Consider the following 13,459-nt stretch of genomic DNA (forward strand, 5'->3'; position numbering starts at 1 on the left):
TGTAGTTATGGGAAGCAGATGAATGTGTTTCATTTTCCTGTGTATTCTTTTCTTAAATAGCTTCAACAAACCGGTCACTTTTTCAACGGGTTTATTTAATTTTCCCCTCTATTTATTATGTGATAATCAGACCCTCTTTTAAAATTTTTCCATATATCAGGTTTTGCTTTGATTTTCCATGTGATTTCTTTGACTTTTGCACTAACTGTAGCAATAACAGGAGCTGTTCTATGAAGGCTGACTGTTCATGTCCACTGCTTTCTGACGGATTGCAGCCTCTCCTCCTCTGTGGATATTCCGCCCTAAACACTTCCTGTTCCTTACATGGCTCTGCTTTTAGGTGTTTTCTTTCCTCGTTTATTCATCTATCTATCCATCCGTCTGTCTGTCTATCTATCTATCTTTCTATGGTTCCGGCTTTTCTCTTGCATGCTGTCCTGTAAAACATGCGGTCCGACTCTTGGCTGTTTGTCAGAGGTAGCAGGCATTAGGGTTGTCCGCGTCACATTGAGTCTTGTGCATGGAAGCTGGGTTTGTCTTCCCCACCCCCAACGCTGCGGGGGACCCATTCCCTCGTCTTTTTGTCGTGGGAAATGCAAACGTGAGGCTGTGTGTTGGCAGAGAATAACGGGCAGTCCTACCTGGGCTGGGCCTGGTAAGCGCGAGGTGTCCGGAACAGGGGAGAGGAGGGCGCTGGGGCCAGGCGGGGTGAGGAGCCTCCTCGCATTGCTTGACTCTTCAGCCCCAAATCCTGTGTTCTTTCTTCTTGTGTCTGCTGTGTGCGAGTTTCTGAGCTCTCTGGTTCAGTGTTGGTGAATACCAACCCTGCGTTTGAAGGTAAGTAGCTCCGGGAAGGCTTGGGGTGCTCTCATTCCCTGGTCGTACCAGGTGAGCCACAGGCTCCTGGAGGCCACGGCAGCACTCAGGATGCAGCTCACCCCGAGCCTTTCTGTCAAGGGTCATTGGACTCCCTGCTGCCCTTGTCTCTGCTGCTCCCTCCTGTCTTTTCAAAAACAGACACACAACAACAACAGAAACTCTGCTGTTATTTTAATAGTTTTGATGGTAGAGATGATAATGCCATGAGGTTTATCTGTCAGGTTTAGTTGGAAGTTCACCTTATTTTATGAAGGTCTGAGGTGCAACTTGGAAGTCGTCTTTGAGAACTGTATTATATTATCAAATTGATTAATAAAAATGTAGGCAAAAATTGCAAGTACTGATCATTAGCTCAGCAGAATGGATTTGCCTCCCCCCCACCCATGTCTTTGTGGGTCACATGTTTTGGCTCACCATTAAAAGGCACCTATATCCTGCCTGTGTCTGGGTATCCTATTTGGTTCCCATCTTTGTAGTGAGAATTTTTGTCTTTAGAAACTCAGTTATGTTGGGAATATGTTTTGGTTTTAACCCCAGGTGTGGGATATGGGCTGCTTCATACTGTCCACAGCAGTTGACTATGATTTGTCTCGTGCTCTGGCAGGGTGGGATTCTGCCAGCTGAGGATAATTACTTTTAGAATTCTGAGGACTCTTTCGAGGGCATGAAAATGCTAGAGCCCCAACCAAGAGAGGCTGCTGCCGCTCCTGCCATTGCTGGCTGCTGCCGCTCCTGCCAGGCTGCTGGGCTGCCGGGTGCACCTAATCAGCAGGAAGCAGTCTTACAGTGTTGGCAGTGTGGACCCCTTTTTGTCCTCTAACCTTCCTTCTCCTTACCCAGTGTTAGGGAACAGTGTTTGTGTTGGGGAAGGTGGGGGTTGTAGGGAGGTAGGAAAAAGGACCCAGTAACTTAGCCAGACGTCTAGGTCCACAGCTTTCTGCCCTTTCCTCTGCCACTGTTTAAATCCCTCTCTGGGAATTGGCCAGACTCAGCGTGTCAGGAGGGAAGCTGTTCCCTGGGGCTTCAGGCTGTGGAAATTCTGCCCCATCTTTCCAAGGCCTTGCTGTTGCCTGTGCGGGAGGGGAAAGACATTCTAATTCCAGTTCCTTACAGCAGCTGCAGTGCCATTGAACTGGAACGCTGGGAGGACGGAGAAGCTGGGGGTGGGCAAGGTCTGAAGGTGCCACGGGGTACTGGAGGCCGGCTGGGCTCAGGCAGCTGAGCAGGTCTGGCTTTTCAGCCTTCAGGCCTCCTTAGAATCTCCCCATAACTTCGCAAAGCCTCCCACAAAACCCAGCTCCTGAGGGCTGTGAAGACACACATAAAGGAGCAGAGCCGTCCACTCCTGAGCCGGTCACGTGAGTGCCCTTCACCTGTCTGCTCTGCTTTACCAGGCACGATTGTTTCCACGTTTGCATTTTGGAAGAGGAGCTGGAGAGAGGAGGAAGTGCGCTTATCACAGGCTTTTGTACAGGATTGTGCGGTGGGGGGGGAGCTTTCTCCTTGAACATCTGTGTGGATCTCTCAGGGCGGGGCCTGGAGCCCAAAAAGTATGTGGGTAATTGAGCACATTTCCGAAGCCGGGACAAGTGCCGACAGACCCACACCATTGTGTCATGCTGGCAGTGGCCCAGCGGCAAAGGCAGGCCTGCACGGCGTGCCAAAGAGATACCTCCGCAGGCCGTTTTGGAAAGTGTGCAGAAGAGCATGTGTGGGGGCTATCTGCCAGTCTTCCCATGTCAGCCCCAGCACGGATGTGCACGCCAGAGCAGCCCAGCGAGACCACGGCAGGGCGCAGTGCCTTGCTCTCCACACTCTCCTGGCAGCAGCTGTGGTTAGGTCAGCTGTTCTTGAGTCTTGTCCCTGCTGGGCCAGGAGGGGTTTTCATGGGCAGTTGGCACCATGAGAAGGTCAGGGGGCATACTGGTTCTCCATCGCTGAACTCTCAGGTGACACTTGGCAGAACTGCTGAGGAGGCGTTCGTACTGTTGCTAGGATATGGCTCAGTCAGGGAGGGTGTCCCCAGGCCTTGGTGTTCCTCTGGCCTTTGCCTCTTGTCCTGGAGCCTTGGACCCCTGAGTTGTTTGTGATCCTGGTGACTTTAGGATGTGGGTAAGCTCTAAGGAAAGTGTCACAGCAGCATTTGGGAGGCGGGGCATTGGCTGCCGGGAAGGCCGGTGAAGTGCTAGCCTGAGGACTTGAAGGAGTGGGCGTGGGTCCAGATCCCTGGCGCCCCTGGCCAGCCAGTCTTGTCACACTGTGAGGCCCAGAGTCATAAGACCCCTTGTCTCAAGAAAGAAGGTAGTGAGTGATTGCAGACCTCCCCCTCCCCCACCCCCCTGGGCTTGAGCTGCAGACTTCCAGGTGGTTCGTGGCTCTTATGAGCAGGGGGAGCTCAGGCTGCTGCATTCTTTTGCAGAGGGGGCGTGGCTGGGTGGAGCCTTGTGACGGGCCTGAATTCACACAGGATAAAGCACAGTAACGGTGACCAAAGCCCGGCTGTGCCCACGGGAACCCAGGCTTCTCACTGCAGTGCAGGTGATGTGGGCTGTCCTGATGACCTTCCATCTTACGGGACTCCCTGGGGCTTGGTGACACTGGAGTGAGGTGACAGCAGTTCCTGGAGTCTGGTTTTCTTCCTTTTCTGTTTCCTTCTCCTGACACACAGAGATCTCCTCTTCATTCCCTCCCAAAACAAGTTCTCATGTAGCCAGGCTGTGTCCCCCCAAGTGCTGGGCTACAGGTAGACAATGATGCGTGGGTTTCCTCTTCCTGTCCAAGCCCGGAATGTTTATGTTATGTGTTAACTGTTCAGGTGGCTGGTTCAGTGCTTGTCATGTGAGGACCAGGTGCCATTCCCGTACCTGTGCTATGAAACAGACAGAACCAGGCATGGTGGCTGGGGAGCAGACACTGGGGACCCGGGATTCATTGCCTCCAGCCTGGCCTACATGGCAGGCCCTGTCTCCGAAAGCAAGATGGCCAGTGCTGGAGGAGCAACACTTGAAACTGACCATTCTCCACCTGTGCTTGCACATACATGCATGCACATCTGTGCTCTTGAGCACGTGTGCACAAATACACACACACACACACACACACACACACACACGAGAGAGACCGAGACAGAGACAGAGAGACAGAGAGAAGCCTGGAAGGAAATTGACCAAGATGTTAACAGTTTGGTTTACACATCATGAAACCAAATTGCCAGACTTATCAGTGCTGCACAGTGATCCCCTGTCCGCCTGAGTTAGCAAGCGGTTGGTCAGGAGTCTGTATCTGTCCTTCTAAAATGGAATCTCACACACACACACACAGTGAGAGCATGAGCGAGAGCTGTCTCTCTCTCTCTCTGGAGGCTAGCATTTGGTTAGAATGTTTTCAGGGGTTGGTGTGTCAGATCTGGAGACTGAAGTCCATGATGTCTGTGTGTGAGGACACAGCAGGAGTTTGGAATGCACCCGCAGGGTGGTGGGACACTCTAGTGAGAGCCGCATGAGGACCCCAGAGCAGAGGTTGGAGTCACACTTCTGAACGTCTACACGGTTCGTATTCCTTCTTTGTGCACACTCCAGGGCTTTTGGAAGGCCGGAGTGAACGGAGTGGCCCTTGACGAACACCAAGAAGTGCGGCTGCTGAAGGCCCAGCCGTGTGCTCAGCACTGCCAACTTAGCTTTGGGGAAAGCAGTTCGTGGAGGGAGCTCGCGGGTGGACCGCCAGCACGAATGGCTCACTTCGGGGGACGCCTGAACCGCCTGTGTCCAGTCAGGCGCCCATTTTCCCTCAAGCAGCCCCAGGTCAGCTGCACTTTATGTACATTGCTTTCAGTCTGTTCGTTGCTGTCTCCCTAACTTGAAGAGGGATGGATGGCATTGCACACGGGGAAACTGAAGCATGGTGAGGCAAAGCTGTGTGTCCACAGCTGCTCACTGTTTGGGTGGCGTGGCACTGGTGTGGCCTCTGCCTCTCCCCCGATTTTCATTGAAACCCACGTGATGGTTGAGCCAGATTGGTTAAAGTCAGTCTGGTGGGCTAGCCCCTTGCTGGCTCTGGAGCAGCTCACTGTTTCAGGCTGTCTTCAGTCAGGGAATGTTGGTATCATCCAGGCCGAATGGGAGCGTGATGTCATCCTTTTGTCACCTGCTGCCGCCTGCTCTTCCACAGGGCCTGACCTCTGTCTTCCTTCTGCTTCCGTTTTTTTGAAAAACAAAATTTGATTGTGGCTAAAAATACATACTATAAAACTAACTACCCCTTTAACCCACCCCCACCCCACTTTACATTTTGAGACAGGCTATGTTGTGTTCCTACTCACGTAGACATGGGTGACTGTGAACACCTGAGTCTCCTGAGTGCCAGCACACCCGCCTGCTGTGTGCGGTGCTGGGGATGGGACCAGGGCTCCTGAAGGCCAGGCAAGCACTGCCTCTGCAACACAGCTCTGGCTCCGCCCCTTTCAGGTTCCCAGCTCTGTGGTGGTAACTGTGACTGGCCCTGGGCTTTGGGTCTGGGTCGCTGTGGGGCCTTGCGTGATCCTTCTCAGCAGCAGCAGCTTTCTTTGCCACGCTTCCTTGCAGAACACGGACATCCTTGCTCTCTGTGGCGCTCACTGACTGAGGGTGTTCCCTTTTAAGCTGATTAATGTCATTTTAAGGGGTTCCAGGAGAGACTAGAGATGAATCCCCAAGTGGAAGCTGCTGGTCGGGGAGGAATGAATGGCAGGGCCCCTCAGCATCTCCACGATGACTGTTTCCCCAAAACGTACGATTTAGTGCCTCCGTGGCAATGGGTCTTCTCTTGTTAACTCAACCTGCTGTTCAGTGATTTCTCGTGTTTGGCTAGTATACACCTCTTCCGTTCAATACTTTGCCTGTGTATTTCTTTCTTTGCCATCATTTTCTTAGGTTAGCTTCCGAGAATTTCTGTGTTGAATAAGCACAGTAAAGAATAGAACACTGAAGTAAAAAGTGTGATAAGGAACACATCCTTGTGCTTTCCTTTTGAAAGTGCCTGATCAGTTTCTTTGTCCAGCAGACAAGGAGCAATTCAGTGCAGAAAACCCTACAGTCTGTCAGTCCTTGAAGACTGTGTAGCCAAAATGGGAGCAGGGATGGAGGGATGGGGGTGAACCGTATGGATTTTAGAAGTTCCCTCAACCACATGTGAAGTATGGCTGCCTGGGCCACATCCTGCTGAATGACCGGAGCAGTGACGTCCCCGGTGGAGCCAGGGAAGGTGGCCCGAGCCATGAGGAAGAGCCTGAAGCTAGGTTTGGGCCTCGCTGGCTTGGAGTGGAGGAGAGCAAACCAGTGCGTTTTATGGGTTCTTCAGTTGTGGTGATAAATGACCTTAGTGAGAAGTAGTTTATCTGGGGGAAGTGGAAATGTTACATTTTCACTACCAACCCCGCCCCCCCAACAAACAACCCCAAACCAGTGGTAAGTCCAGGGAAGCCAGGTTGGTGGTGCGTGCCTAGAATCCTCAGGCCTAAACTCAGCTGGGGAGGCGGAGGATGGGAGCCCAGACCCCACCCTGGCTCCAAAGGGGATTTGAAGCCAAAAGGGGAGGGGTGGGGAGGTGCTAAAAACAAAAAAAATTAAGCAAAGACATCCTAAATCTCACCATTTAGAGGCAAATTTTGTTAATATTTTAAGAACATCTGTTTGTTATTTATGCGCACACGTGTGTGCACACCTGATTTTGAGGCAAACTCCATTTTATGGATCCAGTTTTGTGAATAATTTTGAACTCCTGGAACTTGCCACAGATCCTGAAAGATGATAGCTTTTGACCACAGATGCAATTTTATATAAATATGCAAAAATCAAATTGACCTTAAAAAAAAAGCCAAAGAGACAAAGAATTTCTGACTTTAAGGGAAATTTGGGTGTGTTTTAGAAATCAAACATCAAAGAAAAGGCAAGTCTTTTAAGTGATTTAACTCTTTTGAAGGCAATCTTTCACATAAATGTTCAGAAATTATGATTCTCTCTCTCTCTCTCTCTCTCTCTCTCTAGTAAGCTTTGTTTCACAGTAAGCTTTGTTTCACAGTAAGCTTCATTTCACAGTAAGATTCCAGCTTTCTTCTCCTTTGAAACCTTAGGTGTTGACTGTGTCTCCTCCCCTAGCTCCAGGCTTACTAGTTAATTTTGAGTTATCCATGGGAGGGATTGTCCCAACACCCCATTTCTGTGTCTCGTGGGGTCATTCCCTGGCGTTTTCCTGGGACTATGCCCTTTCTGAGGGTTTGTTTTGATCCATCCTTGGTTGGCCTGGATTTCACTGACAGCTTTTTTGGGGGATCCTGGTGGCTGTTGGCTTCTTGGGGTCCCTAACTGTGGTCATGTCACTTCCTGTCTTTCCAGGCCCATTCTGCTGAGTTCTTGGCTCACACTCTCTCACCATCAGGACTTCATAGCCTTTGTTTTGAATTCTTTCTAGTGTTGGGATAGTTTTGGAGGAGGAGGCCGAGACCAGTTAGCATTCTCTCTGGCACGCGACCAGCGCTTTCCTTTGTAACTCTGTCACTCTTGAAAGTTTAACCCTTACAGCAGGTCTGGAGACTCAGGTGCTGAGCTTCCTGTAGAGGCAAGCCTGGCTTTCTGGGGGAGGGCCCTGAGGTCTTTGAATACATTTTGCATACGTTTAGGACATTTTTGCATATGTTTTGACTACTGTTACTTTTCGAGGACTGGCGAAGCCGTGCCTCATTCCCTTCCTCCAGTCTTGCAGTCCAGCCCATGTTCTGTGATTGTTTGTGGATCTCCACTTCCTGTCACTTAATGCTGAGTGATTTACCGCTCCTTCACTTCCGTCCTGTGTCTGTTTATAGATGCTTATTCCATACAGCTCTGGGGCTTCCTTTCCACAGCTCTCTCTGGCCCATTTCTTCATCTTCACTGCGAAATGAATCACTGTGTACTAGCTCTTTGGAACTCCTGTCCCACTGTGGGCAGGCCTGTTTTCTAAAGGACCCGGTCCTGCGTTACTGAGTACTCGGCAGTTTTGAGTTTAACTAATTCCCCCTCAGCATGTCCCGGTCACTCCCACCAGGTGTTTGTTGTCTCCTACCCAGTGATGACCCATCTGTGAGTGCAGTTGAGGCCCCCACCATAGACGCCATGAGAGGCTGTGGCAGGAAGATGGGACGCCTCACACATTTTCTTTGCTCTCTTTGAGCACTTCAGTTAATGGGTAAATCTCCAGTTTTTGACTGTTTCAAGTCTTCTGTGTCTCACAGAGAACCCCTTTAAGGCCCAGGCCAGCTGAGCCAGGCTGGCGTGGGCACTGTGGTGGCTGTGCCCCTCAGCCTTCCCTTGTCTTTCCTGGTCCTCATCGGGCACTAGGTAATGAAACTGGCATCCACATTGTTTGTCCTTCAGCTGTCTTAGTTAGGCTCCCTATTGCTCTGAAGAAACAAGACAATCAAAAGCAGCTTGAGGAGGAAAAGGTCTCTTTGACTTCCATCTCCTGGATCGTAGACACTCACGCAGGCAGGAGCCTGGAGGCAGGAGCTGATGCAGAGGCCGTGGAGGCTGCTGCTTCCTGGCTTGACCCCCATGGCTTGTTGTCTTCTTACAGAACTCAGGACCAGCAACCCAGGGATGGCACCACCACAGTGGGCTGGGCCCTCCCCCCTTAGTCACTAATAAAGAAAATGCCCAGCAGGCTTGCCTGCAGCTCCATTTTGTGGAAGCATTTTTTCAGTTGAGGCTTCCTCCTCTTGGATGATGTCAGTTTATGTCAAGTTGACCTAAATGAGCTAGCCCATCCCTGTTGTCCTGGCCAGTTAGTCAACTTTTTAACTCAAAATACTGAAGAAGAGCCAGGTGGTGGCTGCCCGAATGTCTTTATCCCAGCACTTAGGAGGCAGAGGCAAGTGGATCTCTGTGATTTTGAGGCTAGCCTGGTCTACAAGTGAGTTCCAGGACAGCCAGGCTACATGGAGACCTATGTCAAAACTGCAAGCAAGCAAGCAAGCAAACAAAAGAACTTGAGAAGGGTGGATGATGGCAGGCGCAAAGATAAAGCATGTATATTTGTGTGTGTGTGCGTGTGTGTGTGTGTGTGTGTGTGTGTGTCTAAGTGTAACATGTAGCTGTCTGTGCACATGAAGAGCTCAGAGGTCAACCTCATGGATCTTTATGGTTTCCACCTTATGTTTTGAAACACAGCCTCTCACGGATCCTGGATGTGCAGGAAGACGCCCTCCCCATCAGCTCTGGCTCCACCTTCCTCTACCCCATGCCATTCTGTGCAAGCTTCGTAAAGGCGTGTGAGGTCATTGCCAAACTGCTCCTGACATGTGAACACAGAGGATACAGTGCGCCCTGGTCCCACCTCTGCCGCTCAAGAGGTGCTCAAGAGCGGGCTGAGCATTGGAACGTTGGGAGGAGATAAAATAGCACAGTCCTCCTTCCCGTTGCCGGAGCACGCCGGGACTGCCCAGCACTGAATCAGCCTTGTAGGACGCCTTGACAGTGACGTAGTCTAAGAATCGGAGAGAAACTGTTCAAGGATTGCTCCAGCTGCCCTGCCTGCCGCGCTCTGTGTCTGAGGGTTGGAGTCAGCTTGCTGTATGGTTTTGTTTGTGTGTTTTGTCTGTTTGGAACAGTTGGTCAGTAATAAGCTTATGAGTTTTTTCCTGTCCTTCTGGAAATTTCCTTTCATTCTGAACTCGGACGCCGTGTTTGTACCCGCTCAGCCTCCTGGCTGCTGCCAGCCGTGAGCGTCCAGCTGAAGGTCCGCACAGTTGCTCGTGTTAACTTCCTGAAGGCCCGTGGTTGCGTTGCTGAGCTGCACTGAGCGTGGGCAGCCGGATTTAACGTCTGGCTGCTTCTCTCGAAAACCAAACCCAAACTTTGGTGGCAGTTGTTGAGCAGTTCCGCAGAGGGTCGGTGGCTTTCTGCCCCGACCCTCTGCGGGCCCCAGTGGGAGTGTCGTTCCTTGTAGAATCAGGGATCCTCAGAGCAGCGTGCTCAGGGCTTCACGATGGAGGAACAGAGGCAGAGGGAAGAAATCTCCAGATCATACTTAAAAGTGAAGTAATTGTGGCGTGGCAACCTCACCCACCCCCTCACACCTCCCCACTCCCCACTCTTAGTGTAGACGTACTAAGTAACAGCTGGTAACCATTCCTGGAAATGTGATGTTGGCTGTTGTAAGCTGATACAGACTAGTTGGTGTGTCACAGGGCAGAAGCCACGTGTGTAAAGAGGGGCACAGGGACAGTAGAGCAAGGAAAGGCCAGCCGTGCAGTCCGGGTGCCTTTCAAGCCTCTCTCAAGCCTCCTCTTAAGCCTCCTCTCATCGAGGCTGGCTTTTCTGTTCTGGTTCTGCTCTCGGAGCGCTGTAGAACCCGAGTTGCCAGTGAGGCCCGGCCCGCTGCTGTGCACTGCCTCCACCTTCGGATTCCATCCCCAGAATCCGGGATCATCCGACCAGATACACGTGCTTCTCCCTGACGGTCCATCAGTTTGTTGTCAGGGTTTTTAAATTTCCGTAACCGCGATAGTTCAGTGTACAGTGGGTGCGCTTTGGCTGGTGTGTGTCCCCTTTGTTGACAGCCTTGCTTCACAGGAGCATGTCTTCGTGGCTCGTCCGTGCTGCGTGCCGTAGTCCCCTCTAAGGTGCCCAGCGGTTCACTGTGCACAGGCCACACCGTGTCGGTGGACGGAGGGCGGCTCCCACCCCGGCTGCCGTGAATGGTGCCACCGTAATCACGAGCCTGTGTGTGTGTACTCAGATGAGCATGGCCACTGGCTGGAGGGGGAGGTTGACCTGACTGCTCTTGTGGTGGTTCTGTGTTCAAGCATGAGTATGGCTGAGCCCTTCCCTATCTTTTGTTTGTTTGTTTCCTAGAAACCAGTGCAGTCCTTTTTGCACTGATTTGGTGGGCCCCTTTCCAGGCAGAGAGCATCCTCTGCAGGCTTTGTCTTTTGTGATCATATTCTTTGAGCAACTGTGATGTCCATATTCGGCCCAATTAAGTCTGTGGCAAGATGGTACAGGGCAGGCTATGTAAAAAGCCAGAAAGGGAACGCTGATGCTCTGGCCTGTCAAATACAAGGAACAGGACAGTTTCACGGAAGATGTGGAGTTTAAGAAAAGCTTTGATGAAGAAAACATGCTCTCAGGTTTTGGGGACAATAATCTAGGCAGAAGGAGGGAAGGAGGCAGAATGCCCTGAGGAGAAATAGGGAAATGTCTAGAAAGGGGGGTTCGAGTCGCCATACGGGGCTTTGAATGGCAGGCTGAACAACCCATCCAGCTTGTAGGTCGTGGATTAAGAAAGGCGTGAGTACCAGGTGGTCTTTGCAGTTAGGCTGAGTAGTGAGTGGCCGCCATCCCAGCCGGAGGTCAGAGGGGCGGACCAGCCCAGAGGGGCTGCAAGGCAGGGGTGAAGAGATTGCCTGGGCCTCACTCCTGTCCTGAGCCTCACTCCTGTCCTGAGCCTCACTCCTGTCCTGAGCCTCACTCCTGTCCTGAGCCTCATTCCTGTCCTGAGCCTCACTCCTCTCCTCAGCCTCACTAGTCTCCTCAGCCTCACTCCTCTCCTGCGCCTCACTCCTCCCGTGTGCCTCACTCCTCTCCTCAGCCTCACTCCTCTCCTGCACCTCACTCCTGTCCCGAGCCTCACTCCTGTCCTGAGCCTCACTCCTCTCCTGAGCCTCACTCCTCTCCTGGACCATTTGGAATGTGTGACATTTATTTAAATCGTGCTGATCTGATTGATACATATGTGCTGTGTCATGTGCACAGTGAATGTGTTTAGGGACTCAGTGAAAACATCAAGACTTGATGATTGGCGAGAAAGAACCTTCCTGGCGGAGTTTGAGTTTCCTGAGCAATGACGGTCCGAGGCTGGTGCGGGTCTCCTGGCCAAGCGCTGGCTCCTGCACCGCCGCCATGCATCCACTGAGCTTCGGCGAGCGGCCTCTCTCTCATCTGAGTGCTCCACCTCAGAGCGCCAGGCCATTTTGAGTGCCTGGAGCAGTTACTGTGAGAAAAACCTTAATAGATCTCTATTACCTGGGTTTAAACTTGGAGACCGAGCTCGACCCCTGCCTGCCTCCAGACCAAGTTGACTGGAACCTCTGCAGCTTCACTGTCCGAGGGGCGAGCTGTTGGGGCTGTGGTCTCGCTTCTTCCTAAGGAGGACCCAGGTTAAGAACAAAATGCCAAGGGCCCAGGGCGAGCTTTGGCTGGCACTGCCCTGTATGTGCCGGAGAACGCTCCGCTCCTTCACCGGGACGTCTGTCTCCGGGGCTGGAACTGCAGGCTGTTGGCAAATAGATAAGTGGCGTGTGGCCCTTCTGCTTGTGTCGAACGTCAGAGCATCCTTTACTGCTGGACGGGAGAGTGACCTGAGATTCCTCTGAGTGACTCAGTTGCCTGCTGGTGCTGACTCATGTCAAAGAGGAGGGAGACGGAGGGGCACTGTGTGGCCAGCACACCTCCTCTTTGGGTCTGAAGAGTGTGATGATGTAAGGGAGGCTGGCCTTGAACTCAGAGAGCAGCCTGCCTGTGTCCCCCAAGCCCTGGGGTTGAAGGTGTGTGCCACCATGCCAGTGGTGTGAGGTCAGAGGCCAGCCACAGGCACCATTCCTTAGCAACTGTCCATCTTGGTTTTTGAGGCAGGGTCCTCACTGGCCCGGAATTCTCGGAGTGGGCTGGCGGGCTAGCAAGTCCTGGGAACTGTGTGACTGTGTCTGCTCAATACTGGGATTGTGGACACCTCCCAAGACCTCCTGCTGTTGTGTCATGTGTTCTGAGGATTGAACTAGTGTGCTTCTGTCACACAAGCTCTCTCTTGACTGAGCTCTCTCTCCAGCCCCAAATGAGTCATACACTGAACAGTGTATTTAAAATCTGCTTACGGCCTTGGGTGGAAGTGTGCTTTTCTCTCTGTGTCTGTGTGTGTGTTTGTGTGTGTCGGTGTGTGTGAGCGCGCACGCGCGTGTGCTGTGTTCTGTGCGCGTAGAGGGAGGTGACCGTGGGTGTCCACCTCTCTTGCTCTCCACGTCCATTTTGAGGTAGGCCGTCTCACTGAACATGGTGGTCGCTGCTTGGGTAGGCCGGCCCGCCAGGCAGCTCCTGAGGTTTGCACACCTTCCCCTCTGCTCCAGCGCCGGTACAGAGAGGCACCGCCAGCCAGGCCCTGAGATCCTCGCCCTCACGCCTGTGTGGGAGGTACTTCATTGATGAAATGAGCCCCGCAGCCACGGTTTCTGTTTCTGAGATAAGTTCTCTGTCCTGCACCTTGTCTAGTTAGACTTGGGCTGGCTTTGAACTCTGAGCTGCTCTGCTCAGCCTCCTGAGCCCTGGGATTGAGGGCGTGTGCCTCCAAGCCTGGTGCAGCATAGTTCTTCAGTGGCTTTTGTCTGGGAGAATTACATAGTCTGGTCCAGGCCCCGTCCGTAAAGGATGCGTGATCCCTCTGTGTGCCACGTGGTGGTCACTGTCACAGGCAGATGGTAACTGCTTTCCACGGAGAGAGAATAGTTAAGGGTTGTGTCAGGAGACCCAGTGTTATGAAGAGTGGCAGGGAAAGGGATTTGAGCTAATGGTCTATTAGT

The 13,459-nt window shown here is 52.2% G+C and overlaps 1 protein-coding gene across 4 annotated transcripts in view; it reads left to right on the forward strand.

Moving 5' to 3' along the window:
- The window catches only part of Farp1 (FERM, ARH/RhoGEF and pleckstrin domain protein 1), a 197,485-nt gene that overhangs the window by 20,428 nt on the left and 163,598 nt on the right, over positions 1 to 13,459 (forward strand). The window contains exons 1-2 of one of the 4 annotated variants that reach the window (XM_021644657.2): positions 4,460 to 4,679; positions 9,057 to 9,458. The exons of the other annotated variants lie outside the window; for them this stretch is intronic. The gene's annotated coding sequence lies outside the window, so the exon portion shown is untranslated. Of the gene's footprint in view, positions 1 to 4,459; positions 4,680 to 9,056; positions 9,459 to 13,459 lie in introns of those variants that run through there. 4 annotated transcript variants of the gene reach the window in all.

This window comes from Meriones unguiculatus, chromosome 9 (genome assembly GCF_030254825.1).
Source record: "Meriones unguiculatus strain TT.TT164.6M chromosome 9, Bangor_MerUng_6.1, whole genome shotgun sequence".
NCBI classification, from domain to species: domain Eukaryota; kingdom Metazoa; phylum Chordata; class Mammalia; order Rodentia; family Muridae; genus Meriones; species Meriones unguiculatus.